Source organism: Strix aluco, chromosome 35 (assembly GCF_031877795.1).
Source record: "Strix aluco isolate bStrAlu1 chromosome 35, bStrAlu1.hap1, whole genome shotgun sequence".
Classification (NCBI taxonomy): Eukaryota; Metazoa; Chordata; class Aves; order Strigiformes; family Strigidae; genus Strix; species Strix aluco.
Window position 1 is genome coordinate 1,298,805 of NC_133965.1, and position 7,232 is coordinate 1,306,036.

Below are 7,232 nucleotides of genomic sequence, written 5' to 3' on the forward strand. Positions count from 1 at the left end.
GAACACTTCTGCTTCCCAGGCACAGAGAAGGTGCTAGCAAGGAATTCTATGCCTGCCTTTCCCCAGTGCTCTGCAAGCTCTCCAGGACAACATAGAATCTGGGGCTCTCTGCTTTCTTTCGTTCTGAACAAGTGTTACTGTTTTCTGCACAAAAGCGATTCTGCGAAGCAATGTGAACAGGCACAGAGAAGGTGCTAGCAGGGAATTCTCTGCCTGCCTTTCCCCAGTGCTCTGCAAGCTCTCCAGGACAACATAAAATCTGGGGCTCTGTGCTTTCTTTCCTTCTGAACAAGTGTTACTGTTTTCTGCATAAAAGCGATTCTTGCGAAGCAATGTGAACACTTCTGCTTCCCAGGCACAGAGAAGGTGCTAGCAAGGAATTCTCTGCCTGCCTTTCCCCAGTGCTCTGCAAGCTCTCCAGGACAACATAAAATCTGGGGCTCTGTGCTTTCTTTCCTTCTGAACAAGTGTTACTGTTTTCTGCACAAAAGCGATTCTGCGAAGCAATGTGAACACATCTGCTTCCCAGGCACAGAGAAGGTGCTAGCAGGGAATTCTCTGCCTGCGTTTCCCCAGTGCTCTGCAAGCTCTCCAGGACAACATAAAATCTGGGGCTCTCTGCTTTCTTTCGTTCTGAACAAGTGTTACTGTTTTCTGCACAAAAGCGATTCTGCGAAGCAATGTGAACACATCTGCTTCCCAGGCACAGAGAAGGTGCTAGCAAGGAATTCTCTGCCTGCCTTTGCCCAGTGCTCTGCAAGCTCTCCAGGACAACATAAAATCTGGGGCTCTGTGCTTTCTTTCGTTCTGAACAAGTCTTACTGTTTTCTGCACAAAAGCGATTCTGCAAAGCAATGTGAACACATCTGCTTCCCAGGCACAGAGAAGGTGCTAGCAAGGAATTCTCTGCCTGCCTTTCCCCAGTGCTCTGCAAGCTCTCCAGGACAACATAGAATCTGGGGCTCTGTGCTTTCTTTCGTTCTGAACAAGTGTTACTGTTTTCTGCACAAAAGCGATTCTGCGAAGCAATGTGAACAGGCACAGAGAAGGTGCTAGCAGGGAATTCTCTGCCTGCCTTTCCCCAGTGCTCTGCAAGCTCTCCAGGACAACAGCAAATCTGGGGCTCTGTGCTTTCTTTCCTTCTGAACAAGTGTTACTGTTTTCTGCACAAAAGCGATTCTTGCGAAGCAATGTGAACACTTCTGCTTCCCAGGCACAGAGAAGGTGCTAGCAAGGAATTCTCTGCCTGCCTTTCCCCAGTGCTCTGCAAGCTCTCCAGGACAACATAGAATCTGGGGCACTCTGCTTTCCTTCGTTCTGAACAAGTGTTACTGTTTTCTGCACAAAAGCGATTCTGTGAAGCAATGTGAACACTTCTGCTTCCCAGGCACAGAGAAGGTGCTAGCAAGGAATTCTCTGCCTGCCTTTCCCCAGTGCTCTGCAAGCTCTCCAGGACAACATAGAATCTGGGGCTCTGTGCTTTCTTTCCTTCTGAACAAGTGTTACTGTTTTCTGCACAAAAGCGATTCTTGCGAAGCAATGTGAACACTTCTGCTTCCCAGGCACAGAGAAGGTGCTAGCAAGGAATTCTATGCCTGCCTTTCCCCAGTGCTCTGCAAGCTCTCCAGGACAACATAAAATTTGGGGCTCTGTGCTTTCTTTCCTTCTGAACAAGTGTTACTGTTTTCTGCACAAAAGCAATTCTGCGAAGCAATGTGAACACTTCTGCTTCGCAGGCACAGAGAAGGTGCTAGCAGGGAATTCTCTGCCTGCCTTTCCCCAGTGCTCTGCAAGCTCTCCAGGACAACATAGAATCTGGGGCTCTGTGCCTTCTTTCGTTCTGAACAAGTGTTACTGTTTTCTGCACAAAAGCGATTCTGCGAAGCAATGTGAACAGGCACAGAGAAGGTGCTAGCAGGGAATTCTCTGCCTGCCTTTCCCCAGTGCTCTGCAAGCTCTCCAGGACAACATAAAATCTGGGGCTCTGTGCTTTCTTTCCTTCTGAACAAGTGTTACTGTTTTCTGCACAAAAGCGATTCTTGCGAAGCAATGTGAACACTTCTGCTTCCCAGGCACAGAGAAGGTGCTAGCAAGGAATTGTCTGCCTGCCTTTCCCCAGTGCTCTGCAAGCTCTCCAGGACAACATAAAATCTGGGGCTCTCTGCTTTCTTTCGTTCTGAACAAGTGTTACTGTTTTCTGCACAAAAGCGATTCTGCGAAGCAATGTGAACAATTCTGCTTCCCAGGCACAGAGAAGGTGCTAGCAAGGAATTCTCTGCCTGCCTTTCCCCAGTGCTCTGCAAGCTCTCCAGGACAACATAGAATCTGGGGCACTCTGCTTTCCTTCGTTCTGAACAAGTGTTACTGTTTTCTGCACAAAAGCGATTCTGTGAAGCAATGTGAACACTTCTGCTTCCCAGGCACAGAGAAGGTGCTAGCAAGGAATTCTCTGCCTGCCTTTCCCCAGTGCTCTGCAAGCTCTCCAGGACAACATAGAATCTGGGGCTCTGTGCTTTCTTTCGTTCTGAACAAGTGTTACTGTTTTCTGCACAAAAGCGATTCTGTGAAGCAATGTGAACAGGCACAGAGAAGGTGCTAGCAGGGAATTCTCTGCCTGCCTTTCCCCAGTGCTCTGCAAGCTCTCCAGGACAACATAAAATCTGGGGCTCTGTGCTTTCTTTCTTTCTGAACAAGTGTTATTGATTTCTGCACAAAAGCAATTCTGCGAAGCAATGTGAACACTTCTGCTTCCCAGGCACAGAGAAGGTGCTAGCAGGGAATTCTCTGCCTGCCTTTCCCCAGTGCTCTGCAAGCTCTCCAGGACAACATAGAATCTGGGGCTCTGTGCCTTCTTTCGTTCTGAACAAGTGTTACTGTTTTCTGCACAAAAGCGATTCTGCGAAGCAATGTGAACAGGCACAGAGAAGGTGCTAGCAGGGAATTCTCTGCCTGCCTTTCCCCAGTGCTCTGCAAGCTCTCCAGGACAACATAAAATCTGGGGCTCTGTGCTTTCTTTCCTTCTGAACAAGTGTTACTGTTTTCTGCACAAAAGCGATTCTTGCGAAGCAATGTGAACACTTCTGCTTCCCAGGCACAGAGAAGCTGCTAGCAAGGAATTGTCTGCCTGCCTTTCCCCAGTGCACTGCAAGCTCTCCAGGACAACATAAAATCTGGGGCTCTGTGCTTTCTTTCGTTCTGAACAAGTGTTACTGTTTTCTGCACAAAAGCGATTCTGCGAAGCAATGTGAACACTTCTGCTTCCCAGGCACAGAGAAGGTGCTAGCAAGGAATTCTCTGCCTGCCTTTCCCCAGTGCTCTGCAAGCTCTCCAGGACAACATAGAATCTGGGGCTCTGTGCTTTCTTTCGTTCTGAACAAGTGTTACTGTTTTCTGCACAAAAGCGATTCTGCAAAGCAATGTGAACACTTCTGCTTCCCAGGCACAGAGAAGGTGCTAGCAAGGAATTCTCTGCCTGCCTTTCCCCAGTGCTCTGCAAGCTCTCCAGGACAACATAGAATCTGGGGCACTCTGCTTTCCTTCGTTCTGAACAAGTGTTAGTGTTTTCTGCACAAAAGCGATTCTGCAAAGCAATGTGAACACATCTGCTTCCCAGGCACAGAGAAGGTGCTAGCAGGGAATTCTCTGCCTGCCTTTCCCCAGTGCTCTGCAAGCTCTCCAGGACAACAGCAAATCTGGGGCTCTGTGCTTTCTTTCCTTCTGAACAAGTGTTAGTGGTTTCTGCACAAAAGCGATTCTTGCGAAGCAATGTGAACACTTCTGCTTCCCAGGCACAGAGAAGGTGCTAGCAGGGAATTCTCTGCCTGCCTTTCCCCAGTGCTCTGCAAGCTCTCCAGGACAACATAGAATCTGGGGCTCTCTGCTTTCTTTCGTTCTGAACAAGTGTTACTGTTTTCTGCACAAAAGCGATTCTGCGAAGCAATGTGAACACTTCTGCTTCCCAGGCACAGAGAAGGTGCTAGCAAGGAATTCTCTGCCTGCCTTTCCCCAGTGCTCTGCAAGCTCTCCAGGACAACATAAAATCTGGGGCTCTGTGCTTTCTTTCGTTCTGAACAAGTGTTACTGTTTTCTGCACAAAAGCGATTCTGTGAAGCAATGTGAACACTTCTGCTTCCCAGGCACAGAGAAGGTGCTAGCAGGGAATTCTCTGCCTGCCTTTCCCCAGTGCTCTGCAAGCTCTCCAGGACAACATAAAATCTGGGGCTCTGTGCTTTCTTTCCTTCTGAACAAGTGTTACTGTTTTCTGCACAAAAGCGATTCTTGCGAAGCAATGTGAACACTTCTGCTTCCCAGGCACAGAGAAGGTGCTAGCAAGGAATTCTATGCCTGCCTTTCCCCAGTGCTCTGCAAGCTCTCCAGGACAACATCAAATCTGGGGCTCTGTGCTTTCTTTCGTTCTGAACAAGTGTTAATGTTTTCTGCACAAAAGCGATTCTGCGAAGCAATGTGAACACATCTGCTTCCCAGGCACAGAGAAGGTGCTAGCAAGGGATTCTCTGCCTGCCTTTCCCCAGTGCTCTGCAAGCTCTCCAGGACAACATAGAATCTGGGGCTCTCTGCTTTCTTTCGTTCTGAACAAGTGTTACTGTTTTCTGCACAAAGCGATTCTGTGAAGCAATGTGAACACTTCTGCTTCCCAGGCACAGAGAAGGTGCTAGCAGGGAATTCTCTGCCTGCCTTTCCCCAGTGCTCTGCAAGCTCTCCAGGACAACATAGAATCTGGGGCTCTCTGCTTTCTTTCGTTCTGAACAAGTGTTACTGTTTCCTGCACAAAAGCGATTCTGCGAAGCAATGTAACACATCTGCTTCCCAGGCACAGAGAAGGTGCTAGCAGGGAATTCTCTGCCTGCCTTTCCCCAGTGCTCTGCAAGCTCTCCAGGACAACATAGAATCTGGGGCTCTCTGCTTTCTTTCGTTCTGAACAAGTGTTACTGTTTTCTGCACAAAAGCGATTCTGCGAAGCAATGTGAACACTTCTGCTTCCCAGGCACAGAGAAGGTGCTAGCAAGGAATTCTCTGCCTGCCTTTCCCCAGTGCTCTGCAAGCTCTCCAGGACAACATAGAATCTGGGGCTCTCTGCTTTCTTTCGTTCTGAACAAGTGTTACTGTTTTCTGCACAAAAGCGATTCTGCAAAGCAATGTGAACACATCTGCTTCCCAGGCACAGAGAAGGTGCTAGCAGGGAATTCTCTGCCTGCCTTTCCCCAGTGCTCTGCAAGCTCTCCAGGACAACAGCAAATCTGGGGCTCTGTGCTTTCTTTCCTTCTGAACAAGTGTTACTGTTTTCTGCACAAAAGCGATTCTTGCGAAGCAATGTGAACACTTCTGCTTCCCAGGCACAGAGAAGGTGCTAGCAGGGAATTCTCTGCCTGCCTTTCCCCAGTGCTCTGCAAGCTCTCCAGGACAACATAAAATCTGGGGCTCTGTGCTTTCTTTCGTTCTGAACAAGTGTTACTGTTTTCTGCACAAAAGCGATTCTGCGAAGCAATGTGAACACTTCTGCTTCCCAGGCACAGAGAAGGTGCTAGCAAGGAATTCTATGCCTGCCTTTCCCCAGTGCTCTGCAAGCTCTCCAGGACAACATAGAATCTGGGGCTCTCTGCTTTCTTTCGTTCTGAACAAGTGTTACTGTTTTCTGCACAAAAGCGATTCTGCGAAGCAATGTGAACAGGCACAGAGAAGGTGCTAGCAGGGAATTCTCTGCCTGCCTTTCCCCAGTGCTCTGCAAGCTCTCCAGGACAACATAGAGTCTGGGGCTCTGTGCTTTCTTTCCTTCTGAACAAGTGTTACTGTTTTCTGCATAAAAGCGATTCTTGCGAAGCAATGTGAACACTTCTGCTTCCCAGGCACAGAGAAGGTGCTAGCAAGGAATTCTATGCCTGCCTTTCCCCAGTGCTCTGCAAGCTCTCCAGGACAACATAAAATCTGGGGCTCTGTGCTTTCTTTCCTTCTGAACAAGTGTTACTGTTTTCTGCACAAAAGCGATTCTGCGAAGCAATGTGAACACATCTGCTTCCCAGGCACAGAGAAGGTGCTAGCAGGGAATTCTCTGCCTGCGTTTCCCCAGTGCTCTGCAAGCTCTCCAGGACAACATAAAATCTGGGGCTCTCTGCTTTCTTTCGTTCTGAACAAGTGTTACTGTTTTCTGCACAAAAGCGATTCTGCGAAGCAATGTGAACACATCTGCTTCCCAGGCACAGAGAAGGTGCTAGCAAGGAATTCTCTGCCTGCCTTTGCCCAGTGCTCTGCAAGCTCTCCAGGACAACATAAAATCTGGGGCTCTCTGCTTTCTTTCGTTCTGAACAAGTGTTACTGTTTTCTGCACAAAAGCGATTCTGCAAAGCAATGTGAACACATCTGCTTCCCAGGCACAGAGAAGGTGCTAGCAAGGAATTCTCTGCCTGCCTTTCCCCAGTGCTCTGCAAGCTCTCCAGGACAACATAGAATCTGGGGCTCTGTGCTTTCTTTCGTTCTGAACAAGTGTTACTGTTTTCTGCACAAAAGCGATTCTGCGAAGCAATGTGAACAGGCACAGAGAAGGTGCTAGCAGGGAATTCTCTGCCTGCCTTTCCCCAGTGCTCTGCAAGCTCTCCAGGACAACAGCAAATCTGGGGCTCTGTGCTTTCTTTCCTTCTGAACAAGTGTTACTGTTTTCTGCACAAAAGCGATTCTGCGAAGCAATGTGAACACTTCTGCTTCCCAGGCACAGAGAAGGTGCTAGCAAGGAATTCTCTGCCTGCCTTTCCCCAGTGCTCTGCAAGCTCTCCAGGACAACATAGAATCTGGGGCTCTCTGCTTTCTTTCGTTCTGAACAAGTGTTACTGTTTTCTGCACAAAAGCGATTCTGCAAAGCAATGTGAACACATCTGCTTCCCAGGCACAGAGAAGGTGCTAGCAGGGAATTCTCTGCCTGCCTTTCCCCAGTGCTCTGCAAGCTCTCCAGGACAACAGCAAATCTGGGGCTCTGTGCTTTCTTTCCTTCTGAACAAGTGTTACTGTTTTCTGCACAAAAGCGATTCTTGCGAAGCAATGTGAACACTTCTGCTTCCCAGGCACAGAGAAGGTGCTAGCAAGGAATTCTATGCCTGCCTTTCCCCAGTGCTCTGCAAGCTCTCCAGGACAACATAAAATTTGGGGCTCTGTGCTTTCTTTCCTTCTGAACAAGTGTTACTGTTTTCTGCACAAAAGCGATTCTGCGAAGCAATGTGAACACT